The following is a 15,130-nucleotide window of genomic DNA, read 5'->3' as shown; positions in this document are numbered from 1 at the left end:
TTCAGTATAGCAAGTACCTAGCCCTCTTGTTACATTATTTTGTCTTTAGTAATTTTGGTTTTAGGGGCTGATTAGAAACCAAAACATTCTGCATGTTTTCATATTGCTGCCTAGCTTTTGATGTACGCTAGGATGAGCTTCTATATGGAAGATTACTGTTTCATCCCATTTTGGAATATTCAAATGAGAATTATTCCTCAATCCTGAATCAGTCAGGTGTTTTAGGGAAGCAAGGGTTCATATAACTGGTGTCTTTCCAGTTACTGAAAATGCTACATGGTCGAATTCATATCTGAATAACTGATAGAGATTTCCAGTAATGCAAGTTTCTCAGACCCTGAAGCATTCTGCCAGGTATCAGATTAATAATCCTTCCCACATGATGTTATGATTTAATTCACAATGTTTTCGGGCCAGCTGCTAAAGAGATGTTTAAATTGAGATGAAAAATTGATACAGAATAACTGAAAAAAACCAAAGAATTGGAGAAAATAGAAGACATAATTACCACATAGTAGTGGTAATTATGTGATTTAGTGAGATTTAGTGTAAGAACAGTGGCAACTCTCAAAGTTTAGGAATTAAGTTGTTAGCTTAGTGAGCATGCCAGTCTGCCACTGTTGCTGAAGTAAACAGTCTTTTCCTGGCCATTCTTTCCCTTCCTTAGGCATGTACTGTGAAATAGATGGCAAAATTTTCTGGAGTGCAGTATATATCTGTGCTGAATTAGCTCTAACCTGTACCCAAATGAGATGTCAGAAAGGAGCGTGGAGATAGATGCTTAGGGACTAGGGGACATTGCCATGCATTCCTTGAGCTGCAGTGCTGATTTTCAGTATTCTTGACTATTTTTTTCCTCTTATTTTAGGCATGATGTATATGTAAACTGCATACCTTGTTTCCTGCATACCAAAGTATCTTCTGGGTTCATGCTTTTAGAAAGAAAGACACTGCAAACAGCTGGCTGACTCAGCAGTTAGTAAACCAAGTGAAACAGGATATTCCTAGGAAGAAACCTTAAGGTTTGCAGCATGAATTGGGAAACTGTATGCCAGATTGCTGCTTTGCCAAAGGCTGCATTAAAACAGCAGTGCTTTTTTTAGAAAAGCTAATTCATTGGCTTATTGTCGCAGTTTCCTCATCCTTGTTATTACAGTGTTAATAGCTCTCAGTATTCTGTTTCAACTACCTGTTACTGATTTTACAGAAAGGGATAAGAAAGAAATTAGGATCCATATTACTAACTGAATCCATTGTTTTGGAAACTTGGTAACGTAACGTTTCCTGTGTTCCTTTGTGGTAAACAAAACTTCCTGAATTAAGGTCCATTATCTCACCTGAATCCAGAAGGAATTTGTCTGCTTTATTCTACTTAGAAGAATGGATTTTTTTTTTTGTTTGTTTAAAGTGATCTTCCTACTCTTGCAAGTGAGAAATGATAGTCATTTGTCAGTTCAGCCAAATTTCAGATACTGTTGCAAGTAGCAGAGCTTTGCCTGGAGGCAGATGCATGTATCCAAAACTAGAATTTCTGTGGGAGGGTTAGTATTTGTGTATGAAGACATATGTTCCGTCAAGCAGTTTGTTGGTTTGGGTACGTTTTCTCCTGGTGACACTGACAGACAGTCTTACTGAAATGCTTTAAATCTGGCAGAAGGCCGAAACCCATTCCCTCTTCATTTCCATTTATTTCCCTCACCACAAAATTTTGGTTTTAAATAGAACATTAATATTTTTAAAGGACTGAGTCCCCAGGCTAGACTTTTTCCTACGGGAGGTTCTATGTATTACTTCTGTGCCCTAGGCTAACTTCTTTCTAAAGATTTACTTTTATGTACTGTAAACTTAACTGCTCCCGTAGTTAAAGTCCTCCTAATAAACAGTGTGTTATTTTGGACTTTGGAGTTATGATATGCTTGCTCACTTTTTAAACAGCTGTGTCTAATATTTCCACTATTTACAGGGGGACTAATGTTGTAATGTGTGATAATATTGGACTTTGTAACAGCTTGTGGACAAGAATACAATTTTCTCATTTTCCTCTTTGATTAACAAGTGCTAATTACATATTGCAGGAGACTACTTCCTTTTTGATTTGTGAGCGTTTTTTATGGTTTCATTTGGTTCCTAAGTCATTAAATATATAAACAGCCTTTTTTAACTCTGTATACACCCACTAATGATTTGGTTTGGAACTCTAATATTTGTATTTCTTTTGCAATGAAGCTATAGAGCTGAATGGAAAATATTCTGTCTCTTATGCCAGAGTACTGGAAGAAATGATTTCTCAGTGTCTAAAGAGACATAATTGGATGTGTGGAGCAGTAGTTTTACCTAGGGGACTTTCTATCACTTTGCACTTTGTTTATTATCTTTGTGTGAAAATATTAATATCATTGAGGTCCTTTGTAAATGTTGAGAAGCACTGTGTAAATTTGACATTTGCTTTTACAAATTTACCAGTTGATTTATTTCAAGTACTACCTCTTGTGAATGTCAGTTCTTAGGATCTTGCTTGGGTACCTCCCCCTCCCACTTTTTTACACTTTAAGTAATGTGCTGCTTAATACTCTAGCAGTGCCTGCTATAATAATCTCTGTGTATGTGTGAACTCAAAAAATCTAAGCCTCTTATTAGAAGTAGAACATTCTGTAGTTCCCTTTCTCTGCATATAGGAGGATTGCTGTAACTTTATTATCCCACAGTGGCTTGTTACCACTTGCAAACTGAGTTCTTGGCCCATGAAAGGCAGAGGTTGTAGTCTTTTAAGCACCATTAAAGCAGCATATTTGAATGTTTGTAATTTCGAATCCCTCTGATCATATCTGAGGTAATGGGAAATATTTGTAGGTATTTCACTGTCTGTAGTTCCATTAGTAATTATCAGTGGAAATGGAGAACCTGGGTATGGCAATAAATCATGTACATTTTTTTCCCTAAACTCTGTTCTCCTGCACCATCCACCTGTAAGCTTTCCTGCTTTCTGGAGTGTTTGCATCACATCAGAGAAAGGGATGTTACAGAATATTCATTTGAGTATTAGACCTGAGAATATAGCAGACAGCTTTTCTGAAGCCTTCTGCTTGCTGTTGGAAGAAAGCATTGATCATAGGGCATGCAATTTTACAGAATGTAAAATTTATGAGGGCAGCTGTCATTGATTTTAATGTAATTATGTATTTAACTATTTTGTATTCATAATTTAATAGGATGTTTTTCCTCAGTGGGTCTGGAAACTTTTACTCTTTTCTGATGACTCAGGGAAGAGTAGAAAAGGTGAAACAGAAGGCACTATCTTCCTCAGTTGAAGGCATCCTCTGTTTGTTTGCCAGTGTTAGTGTTATGTACAATTTTTCTAGCAAAGAACAGTATTCAGAAAACAGAAAATAAACAACATTTATAAAAACTAGATGAAGAAATCCACTTTGTGTACAAAGCTGTGGACATGCACACACCTATATAGGTAGCTGGGGTTGATGCTGGTTGGCATGCAGGAGGTGCTGATACTTCTGCCTAGTTGCTACTGCTTGGTTTAAGGCTGTTGCCAATACTTGCACTTGCTGAGGAAGATGACTACATGAGCTGTTAAAGTGATAATGATCTGATTTCTCCTGAGCTTCATGTGATTTCTGGTAAAGAGTTGTCAGTGAGGTCCAAAGTCTGTGCTTTTTACACAAGAAATTTGTTGTCTGTAATGTCAGGGATATGCATCGGCTGCTGGTCCCACCTCAGTTCACATGAGCAGGGGGCAAGAGAACAAGACTGAAATTATTGCAGTATAGGAAGGTGGAAGTTTTGAGAGCGAAGTACAGCTCAGACTCTGTTTTCATAGCCTATTACAATAGAAATATTACTGAAAAACTAAACTACCCACTCTTTGTAAACAAACAATGCAAAAAAAAACTTTGGTTGACACTAAATCTTGATTTTTTGACTTCTGCGTTCCTTCATAGTAAATGTTTTGTAAACTGAAGGAGCTGAGAAGTGTCTGATGCATTTTGCACTGTGGCTCACATCCTCCATATGCACCCTTGCTGGTTGCTTTGCATACTTGTGAAACAATGAGGGTAGTGTTTCCTGGTGGCTGAAGAGAAGGTGCAGAGGGTGTCTGCCAGCTCACAGCAGTCAACACACAACTCTTTGTTGATAGTCCCACTGAAGGCAAGCGTGTCTGGATTGATGCTCCATGCTCCTACTTAAAGCTGATGTAAGTTAATGCTATCAAAATAAACTGCCTTTGCTGATTGCCTTACTAATGTTTTGCATCACAATAGTTTAAAGAATGGCAGCGGTGCTACTCGTGATTTGCAAATAATTTGGTTTTATGTCTTTCTGGAGAGCAGTTGTGAGGTTATGAAAGATAGCTTTTTTCTTTTTCGTGTTGAGCGATTCACCGTGTAGGTACGGTTTGAATTATGAAAAAGCTGTTTCTTGCAGTCCAAAGAGATTTAGTAATGATGCTGAATATGACAGTAGACACTTCACTGGTAAAAGCAGTAGACTGTCTTGTGTTTTTATTTTTTTCTCGTGCTTTCCAGCAGTGTAGTACTCTCAAGCAATGTGAAAATGAGTTTTGCAATGGTCTTGATTTGGGGGTGGGGGTTGGGGTGCATTTTACAGTTGATCTCTAAAAATCATGTTTACTTTAAAATACCTCTGTGGGTTCAGTCACTCTTGGTCCCTTTCATACACTTCTTGTGTTGCTTTGAGTCAGTGTCCCCAGAAGACAGGAGGAGCGGGAGGCCTGTGAGAAGAAGGTGCTGCTGTGTTGTTTGCATGGCTGTACTTGCCAGAATCATTGCTTGTTTGGTGAACAAGCTATTGGTCAAGGCCGAGAAAAGTAATGGCATACACTTTAGCTGTCAGTCTGATCAAAGTAAGTGTTAGCTCGTCAACTTTTTTCTGAGTTTTGGGAGATAGTATCATAGCAGTGTGTACTTTACACCTGTTAAACACATACCTGTCTTTATGGTTTTGCTGATTCTATTATAAAGGATATCTATGAATCTTTTTTCCTGACAAATTGCATGCAGGGAAAAAAACTTTGGATTGTCTCCATTAAGAATTGAATTCATTTTTTTCCTCTTGCTGTCTTTCTGTATAAGATAAAACCACGGAGACCTATGGAATAAAACTGTAGTGATTTTGTGCTGGTTTTTTTTAAATATTGTTGCTCACCTCAAGAACAACAGGTAGAAGATGTGGTTTTCTCAGTGTTATAAATCTGTTTTCTCTGGAGTTTAATGGCAGCTACTAACTTTTTTTCTCCTTTTCATGTTTTGCTGTTCACTTTCTTGCACTGATGTTTCCGACCACGTCCAGGGTCATACCACTGTACTGATGTGGTAGAAAAATAAGTTGAATCAGTGGAGTTGGCTCCATACTTTATGGCAGCTGCATGGTTTTTTGTGTGTGTGTAGGAGTGTCAGTGAATAAACAGCAGTTGATTAAAAAAGCTGGAAAGATAATGTATGAATGAAAAATCATACAGTCAATCCATATTATATTTAGGAAGAGGTGAAAGTGGTAAGTGGGGTGTTACAATTAGGAAAAGATACTGTGCAAAGATAGCTCTGCATGATTGCTGCTGTTATTAAATGTGTCAGAAGAAAGTTCTCTATATAATAGGAATGGAAATATTGAGGCTATTCAGTATAAACACTTGCTTGAATATGAGACAATTATATTTGCATTTTACAAATACTGTGACTGTGAATCTGGTCAGCATATTAGAATGACTGGCTAAAATTTGTTTAGGTTTAAATAAAAGCTCAGAATATTGGATTCTCCTGAAAAATCAAAAGCTTTTTTTTTTCAAAAAAGTTTTATTTCATTTTTAGGTTTTAGCTGGGATAGAATTAATTTTCTTTTTAGTAGCTAGTACAGAGTTGTATTTTGGATTCAGTATGAGAATAATATTGATAACACACTGTTGTTGTAGTTGTTGCTAAGTAGTGCTTACTCCAAGTCAAGGACTTTTTAGTGCCTCATGCTCTTGACAGTGAGGGGGTGCATGGCCAGGACAGCTGACCTGAACTGGCCAAAGGGATATTGCATATCATAGAATGCCATGCCCTGTATATAAACCGAGGGTGAGGAATCAGCCTGGAGTACAAATACAGGTTGGGTGGAGTATGGTTTTGTTGGTTGACAAGAAGCTCAATGTGAGCTGCAATGTGCCCTTGCAGCCCAGAAAGCCAACCATGTCCTGGACTGCAGCAAAAGTAATAGCAGGTCCAGGGAGGTGATTCTCCCCTTCTACTCTCCTCTTATGAGGCCCCACCTGGCATGCTGCAAACAGCTCTGGAGCCCCCAACATAAGAAGCATGTGCATCTGCTGCAGTGAGTCCAGAGGAGAACCACGAAGATGATCAGAGGGCTGGAACACCTCTCCTATGGAAGACAGGCTGAGGCAGTTGGGGCTTTTTTACAGGGGCATAGAGTGATAGGACAAGGGGCAGATACAGATTAGATATAAGAAAGAAATTCTTTACTGAGTGGATGGTGAGGCACTGAAACACGCTGCCCAGAGAAGTTGTGGATGCCTCTTCCTGGAAGTGTTTGAGGCCAGGTTGAATGGGGCTTTGAGCAACCTGTTCTAGTGGAATGTGTCCCTGCCCATGGCAGGGGAATTAGAACAGACCTTATAGATCATCTAGTTCCAATTCCAAACCATTCAGTGATTCTGTGAAGATTAGAAATGCATCATCAAGCCAGTATAACATCCTCTGCAACAGGAAGCTTGTGGACTGGAGAAAGCCACATGTGATACTCTTACAGAGTAAGAGGAAACATGGCCCAGATAAAAAAAGCTATTTTAGGATGTGTGTAAAATCATTAGGTTAACAGTAGCCAGAGGTTTTTTCAGTGGTTCAGTTACAGCAAGGAAAGCATATTGCATGGGGTTTTGTGTAGTTGTTTCAGCTTACTGTTCTTCTTCATGAACTGGGTAATTAGCATATGGTTATGAAATCTGAAGACAAGATGTATTTGGGAATAAATGCAGTTACACAAAGCTGGGATGGCAATTCAGGAAAGTCTTAAATTTTGGAAAGATAGCCTAAAAGAATGGGATGTGATTTACACGAATAAGTAAAATACTTTATGTTGAGGTCAAAATAAAATAAAATATGGAGAACAACTGTTTAGTTGTTCCTGCCATCCCATTCCTCACCACAGATTATAAAAGGAGAGTTAACAATGCAGAATTGTTCACAAAGAAGAGGTGTGTGTATGTATTGGTGTGACTAAATAATATAATGTGGAGGATGTGAAGTTGAACCTGTTACTCCATTCTGTATTGTGGAATTCAAGTACTTTTATCAGTTTTGGCCACTGTACTTCAAGAAAGCTGTAGGCACAGTTAATTTGCCTCAGGAGTGTAATGGTAATGACAGATGATTTAGAAAAGATGGCATGTGCAGAAGGAATGATTGAATTGGCATTTTTGTAACCCAAAGAAGAGATCAAGGGAGATCACAAGCTTTTAAGTGTGTGGAAGCTCACTACAAATAAGCAAACATCTCCCCTTGGTAGATGTGTCTTGCTTACTAACAGCAATATGGACCATTCACTGTGTGTCCTGCTCTCACTGTTTGCTTTTTAGTTTTGTGTTTTATGAGGGCTGTTTCTATTCAGTGTCTGGACAGCACTGAACAAAGAACCTGCCATCTTAGGCTCCTTTGAAAAGCTGTATGAGTTAGCAAAATTACTAAATAAGCATCTTCATCGAACCTGATAAGATGTATAGATAGATATATCAGTTAAAACTCTTGAGAAGATAGAAGAAAATTTGCTCCCAGATGCCAACCACTTAGCCAGTAACAGACTAGTTTTCCCATCTGTAAAAATGAATCATGTTGTCTGCCTCTGTACAGCACTTGAGCTTTACTGAAGAAAAGTAATACACAAAAAGCTAATTTAACATAAGCAACACTGACTTTTTTGGTGTGTGTATTGCATGTTACAGTGCAATGTGAAGAGTCTAGTCAGATATATCATGGAAGCCTGTGTTTAACCTTCATGAAGGCACCAACAAATTTGCTGTGATGAAGGTTGCTGTGATGATGTCATGATCTCTTATACTAACATATTCAGAAAGGAAACAAACATGATTTATGTTAGCTGCCCTGCTAGGTGTGTCTTGGATCATATTTTTCTGGCCATTGAAAGTTCCTTATTTTTATATGGTAAAAACTGGTATTGTTTCTGGGAGATCCTTAGCCAGTTCTTTTAAAAATCAGACTGTAAGCCACTTCTGCTTAGTATTCCTATTCTATCAGTATACTTTACCAGTATTTTGGTAATCTGTCCTCCAATGGAAATCAAAATTAGGAGTTGAGACATTTTCCCTTTCTACTTTGGTATGCAAATAAATGGGAAACTGCCAAGTACTATACTTACTTCACCTGCTTCAGTACTGGCATAATAATTTGTTTCAGAATAAGCAGTTGACAAACACCTTTTCTATCACTGCCAATCTTAGCTTTCCTTATCATGTACTTCCCCCATACTGTCATGTTGTCATAGTGTCAGCATCTTATTTTTTTTCTCCCTTGTACATAATTTTTCATCTGGACAGGTACATACAGCTAACAGTTTAAACAGGTAGAGCAATAAACTTGAATAACTAAGTAGGCTCATATATAATATGGCAAATACAAGATATAAACTCATATAATATATGGCAAATATTACCTAAGTGCTGACAAATTACAATTGCGTTAAAAATTGAACAAACCTCCTGTCTTGTCTGTTATGATATAATCTTTACTTTTCAGCTGCTTAGAATTTCCTTCAGACATTGCTGTATTAACTGGATAAAGGAAGGAATTCATTCAATATTGCTAAACAGATAAGACTTGGAAAGGCTCAGGCATCATTTTTAAGATGTCACTTTTTTTTTAGAAATGAAAAAACATTACTTCTTAAGCATCAGGTCTATGTTAGTATAATATCACAGGGTTTTTTTACAAAAGCTGTCATTATAAATGCTAATGTTTAACTTGTGGGCGAGAGATGAAAGAATGTAAAACCCCCTACATCTATAAACTTGAATATGTATGGCAAAATTTAGTCCAAAAGAATGATCGTCTGGAGAGCTGCTCATGTGAATGTGTGCTGTTGAGGAGGCTGTTTTCTAGCCTTATTGAGAACAATTCATAGTTTGTTGTGCTAAGTGTTCATGATTGGATAGAGGATGACATATATAGAACTCAAAAATAGATAACTGCTTATTTGGGAGGACAGGCAGTCCTCCCACTTAAATCATATCATCTGAAAGGCTAAAAAATGTTGATGACTTGTTCCACCTCTCCACTCTACCCTGCATATGTTGTTTTCCTCACAAGCTCAGTTCACTGCCTCTTTTTAGAAACAATCTTTGACTCCTTCTCCCTTGCGCAGGAATTTGGATTTTGAAATCTTTAATGTGAAACATTCTTCCCCTTCCACCTCAAGCTCTACCAGAGCTGAGCTAGGAACTTACATAAATTTCTGTTTTTCTTCTAGGACAGCCTTAAGACCTTGTGGTTGGAAGACCTCTTTTGCTTCTGTGTTTATGTCGGAATGTCCTAGGCCAGTCTGTTGCTCTATGGTTCCTGCCACAGGTGCTCTACAGCAATGGATTGGGATTTTGCCACCAGTGCTAGTGGACCATCCAGATGGCTGTAAACCTGCAGAGGAGGTTTGTAAAGAATGTATTGCAGGTATTTTTGATGCTTTGGTCAGATCTGTATGCTTTGTGCCTTAGAGCAAAGGGAACACTTAATGACTGCATATATACTACTGCTTTGTGATTGGATTATATTGGGTTTGTGTGGCAAGGTTTTGGTAGCAAGTTAGTTACAGAGGTGAATTCTGTGAGAAGCTGCTAAAACGAGCCCTGTGTCCAATGGAGGGACATCTCCAAGAGGGACCTGCCACTGGCAAGGCTGAGCCTATCAGTTACGGTGGTAGCATCTCTGGGATACGTGTCTAAGAAGGGAAGGAAAAACACCCTGCAGCTGAAGAGAGGAGTGAGAATATGTGAGAGAAACAGCCCCGCAGACATCGCTGTCAGTGAAGAAGGGGGAGGAGGTGCTTCAGACACAGAAGCAGAGATTCCCCTGCAGCCTGTGGTGCAGACCAGGGTGTAGGGTAGGCTGTCCCCCTGCATGCTACAGAGGCCCATGGTGGAGCAGATGTCCACCTGCAGCCCAGATGTCCCCATACTGCAGCAGGTAGATGCCCCAAGGAGGCTGTGACCCCATGGGAAGCCTACTCTGGAGCAGGCTCCTGTCAGGACCTGTGACTCCATGGAGAGACAGAAATGCAGGCTTGAACAGGTTTGCTGGCAGAACTTGTGACCTCATCGGAAGCCCACACTGGAGCAGTCTGTTCCTGAAGGACTGTACCCCCCATGGAAGGGACCCATGTTTGAGCAGTTTGTGAAGAACTGCAGCCTGTGGGAAGGACTCATGTTGCAGAAATTTATGGAGGACTGTTTCCCATGGGAACAGGGGTGAAGTGTGAGAAATCCTTTCCTTGTGGAGGAAGAAGAGGCAGAGCCAGAGTGTGATGAACTGGCTGTAAACCCCATTCCCTGTCCACCTGTGCTATTGGAGGGAGGAGGAGGTAGAGAAAATAGGGAGTGAAGGTGAACCTGAGAAGAAGAGAGAGGTGAGGGGAAGGTGTTTTTAAGATTTAGTTTTATTTCTCATTGTACCCTGATTTGATTGGTAATAAATGGAACCAATTTGCCCTCATTGAGTCTGTTTCACCTGTGATGGTACCTGGTGAGTGACCTCTCCCTGCCTTTATCTCAACCCAGGAGCCTTTTGTTATATTTTCTCTCCCCTGTCCAGCTGAGGAGGGGAGTGATACAGCACCTTTGGGCACCTGGCATTCAGCCTAGATCAATCCACCACATGCATATTCCGTACTGTACTGTTCCTTCAGGGTCCTGTTGGACCAGTTCAGTTGTCTGCAGCTATTAAACAATCCATAAGAATTCCTTTAGATCTTAGTGCACACCTAAAGTACAATATCCAAGTAGGTAAAGCACCCCATTTTTAGTTCTCCTAAATTTACCCTATCAGTATATCTTGAAAAGAATGATCTAGGCCAATGAGCTGGAATTCAGATCAACTTTCCATCCAGATGAACTAACAAAGCCTGAGTTTTATTTTCTCTCTTTCTACAGTAAACACAGTTCTCTGAAAGCATCCTTGTCAGATAAGAGATGATTTATTAAACTACCGCTGTGTAATCACTGGCTGCCCAGTGAGGTGTTTAACAACCGAATCCTTCTGAAGTCTTCTCTCTGTGTGCATCTTCCACTTTTTTTAAGCTTGATTGATACAAGATGGAGAACCAAAGTTTAATGGGACAAACAGGCAAAGATGTAGTATGACCAGTCTGTTTCCTTTGGCAGAAAAGATTAACCAATGCAGTTGTATTTAGTGCATCAGCTGGTGTCCTGCACTTGGTATCATTGGTATTGACATTTTGTGCTTATTTTTCATCTTGATTTTTTTCTTTCCTGAAACCTGTTAGCAGTTTTCGTAGATTAGTTTCCACAGACTGAGATCTGAAGAACTCTTTGGGTCCAATTCTGAAGTTCAGGTTCAGCAGGGTAAAATGGGAAAAATCTGTTTTGGGTTTGCATGGGTCCTTTTCCAGTCGACTTCAAAAGATCTAACATGTACTCTTAAATTCAGTGCTTAAAAGGTATAGTTTGAACAAGCATCAGTTTAGCAGAGAGGGAAAAATATACTCCAAATTACTACCTAATACTGTTTATTAGTAGTAGAAGCTACTAAGAAAAAAAAAAAAACTAGGGTAAAAAAAAAATAGAACAAATTTTTTACTTCTGGATTTACTGCTCAAGCTGTAGCTTCAGTGATACTGCTTTCTTGGTAGCCCAGTCACCTCTTCTGTGGTTGTTGACTCTAATGGTGAGTTTAATGAGATAACAGATTTGAGTAGAAATAACTGCTGTTGAGGGGAATACCTGATTGGTCTGGATCTGCACTGAGAGACTGATGTGGCTGACCAGACACAATTGTTCTCGGTTATTTTGCAGTTGTGTCAGTTCTCTAGTTAAGTTTCTTCACTGCTGTGTAGATTTTTGTTGGCAAAGCATAAGGCTAGCATGTTGGATTAGCAGCTACTTACACAGTAATAGTGTGTTGATGAATCCTTAACTGTGGTCTGATCATGTTGGCCTAGCTTCTCAGGCCTGTCTACTCTCTCTTCTTGTCAAGATTCTAGTATTTTCAGAGAAGTTGAAAATCTTTCAGAAAAGGTACTGAAAAGTAATTTTAAATGTTTTAGAGCACAGAATTTTAAAAGAGTCTTTAAAAAGAATCTGATCTCTGATCTGATTTAATTTAAATTTTTGAAGTGATTGTATTACACAAGTTCTGCGGTTTTCAATTAATGTATAGCTAAAACTGCAAAACAGTTCTGTCATATTCCCTTTTTTAATGTTTTCTGACAGATTAACCTTTTTATGGTGACCTGTTTCTCTCTTGGCTTCTAGTCAAGAATTAATTTTGAATTGTAAAAAAGCTTAAGTTGCTACAAGCTTTGTACCCTCAAAAGTCGTGTCAAATTAAATGCACTAGCTGTTTTTCACAAAGTGCCTGACAGTTTCTGCAAAACAATTGGTGAAGTAATAAGCACCTAAGTATTTGAAGAAACTTAAGTAATTTAGTGAAGCCTGATACATTCCTGCCATACCTAGTGTTCTGCTGATTGTTTTCTCTATGCAACTATGCAGAAAATTGTTACCATCTCTTATAGGTAACTGGGGAAACAAGTGAACTCTTCCATGAAATAATCTTTCTGCCTCAAATTACATATCACGCTCTTCGTATTTCTCTGGACTGATGCACAGCACAACAAATAACAAATTCTAAATTTTATTTACTTTTTTACCTTACTGATGCATTTCCTATATCTTGATATGGCTGTTTTATTTAGATTTTTCAAGCTTTTTTCATACTAGGATGAAAACTTACAAGTTAGGCCAGATGGAAAACCTTTTTTGGAATCACTAGCTGAAGAGTATAGTCTTGAAATTTAACATGTGAGTGAATCTATTTTCTTCTGCAATATTAAGAAATAAAACCCAGCAACATTTGAAAAGCATTTCTTACAGAAGAATGAAAATGCAATACTTTCTTTTGAGAAGGACTTTGGTTTAATAATTTCTATGATCAAAGTGAAAACTAATATTTTGCAGTTTTACTGATTTTTGTTTTTCTAGCATTTTTTTTCAAAAACAAACTCAAAACATGGTAGATTTGTTCTTATTTTTAAGAAGTGAAGATTTTTGAAACTGTTAACAAAAGATAATTGCTGTTTTCTGTAGAACTCATCTTTTCCATATTGCTGCTTTTGATAAAATGTGAAATTGAATGTCAATTCTGGTATTTTTCAATGAAGTTGAAAGTTGGGAAAAGTGTTCAGTGGTTTTGTTTAACCTTTGGAAAACCAAAAATGTACATCCAATCCTGCACAAATGCTGTGGTAACAATGACTTGATAAAGCTACCCAAGAGCTTATTTAAATTTGTATCCTCCTTTCTACAGACCTTTTTCTTTCTTGTTACATTTTGTCTCATTAATAATGGTATATTTTTTATATTGTTGTGTCCAGAGTGCAGAAGAAAGTTCATTCTGAAAAACTACAAACCCAAGATGTTTTGTCACACTGTTAAATTTAAATGTTCTTGGTCTCAATATTCATACCTTTTTTTTTTTTTTTTTTTTTTTTTTTTAGATTCAGCAAACCAAGTTTAACTAGTGGATTTTTTAAATTGTTTGGAAGTACTACTCCAGTGAATATGGAGTTGCTTAAAATATTTGCTGTAGTATTGCAGATGAGTCTAAGAGAAGCCATCAATGTAGCCAGCATTTAGTTTTTCTGGAAATACTGGCAAATGAAGTTCTGGTTTCTAAATTTTTATTTTCTTTTTTGGAGGCTATCTAATATATCTGGTTTGGGGCAGGGTGAAAGAGGACAAAGTGTAAAGTGTTTACAATGAAATTAATAGACTGGATTTCTGTAATTTTTAATCTTTGTGGGTTTTTTTCCTATATAGTCTCAGTATTGTGCAATTAAACGTGATTTAATTCTACTGGCTGGCCTTATATTGTCTTTTGGTTTTGCTTGCCATTGAACTGCCAATTTTTCATAAACTACTTGGTTGGTCATTTTGTTTTCCTTGTCTGCCAATCCACTTTGTCACTTACTCTTTTTTGTAGGGACTGCTAATGTAAAATGGTTTCATTTATTTGTATTAGGACTGGCATATGTGGATCAAACTAAGTTCTCTCCCCTCCACTTAATGGAATATTGAAGCTCCGCCAGTTAATACTTTATAGTGCTAGGCGTGTGTCCATGGTCCATTAAAATTTCTGTGATCTGGTTCATCATTTATAATTGTCTACTTTTGCACTTACAGGAAGGTATTTCATGGATAGGTGAATACTGTGTGCACCAGCTTTTTGAAACACGTGGGCTGCTTTATGTTTCTCAGATAGGTGGGTTCTTAACTTCTGCTTCTTTCTCCTTGTTTTGTTTTATGGTCTTGAGTCCACCAGCAACAGAAGATCACTTTGCCATCCTGTATCTACTTTACCTGTTATCTTTGTTTTTGTTTATATGGCAGCAAGCTAGGAGATGTACATGTAAGAGCAACGGGGAGGGAGAGTGCATCTGCTTGCATGGAACTGAATTGGTTATAGCTGCAGCCTGTCTGAGAGTTAAGGATGGTTTGCTTGTTTGAATAATAAAGGGGAAAATGCAGTGAAAAGGAAAGGAAGAGTAGACCTCTGTGTTGAGAATCTCCCAAAATGTGAATCAAGCCTTTGTTCAAAATGGACAGTACCGATACCTCTGTAAAAATTCTCTTATACTGTCAGGCATCACAGGTGCTTCAACATATAAACTCTGTAGCTCACCTGAAGTCGGAATTCTGCAGTTTAAGGTCTGTTCCTGTGGAAATACCAGTACCAGTGCTGAAGAACAAGGTGCCATAGGGAGAAAGAAAGTATCCAGGACGCTAGTGCTGAAGAAGAGCCATTGCTATATTGGTTTGTTTGCAAACTATTCTAGCAACTTCTCCCTTTCAGTTTCTTCT

The 15,130-nt window shown here is 38.2% G+C and overlaps 1 protein-coding gene across 4 annotated transcripts in view; it reads left to right on the top strand.

Moving 5' to 3' along the window:
- GALNT1 (polypeptide N-acetylgalactosaminyltransferase 1) overlaps positions 1-15,130 on the top strand; it is an 88,250-nt gene that overhangs the window by 14,561 nt on the left and 58,559 nt on the right. The window contains exon 2 of one of the 4 annotated variants that reach the window (XM_017814922.1): positions 9,511-9,685. The exons of 1 other annotated variant lie outside the window; for it this stretch is intronic. The gene's annotated coding sequence lies outside the window, so the exon portion shown is untranslated. Of the gene's footprint in view, positions 1-9,510; positions 9,708-14,514; positions 14,532-15,130 lie in introns of those variants that run through there. 2 more of the 4 variants (XM_017814923.1, XM_017814926.1) reach the window with 2 other exon arrangements.

This window comes from Lepidothrix coronata, unplaced genomic scaffold (genome assembly GCF_001604755.1).
Source record: "Lepidothrix coronata isolate B3197 unplaced genomic scaffold, Lepidothrix_coronata-1.0 Scaffold47, whole genome shotgun sequence".
Lineage (NCBI taxonomy): Eukaryota > Metazoa > Chordata > Aves > Passeriformes > Pipridae > Lepidothrix > Lepidothrix coronata.
Note: the sequence above shows the minus strand (reverse complement) of the source record. Positions and strands in the feature narration are given on the sequence as shown.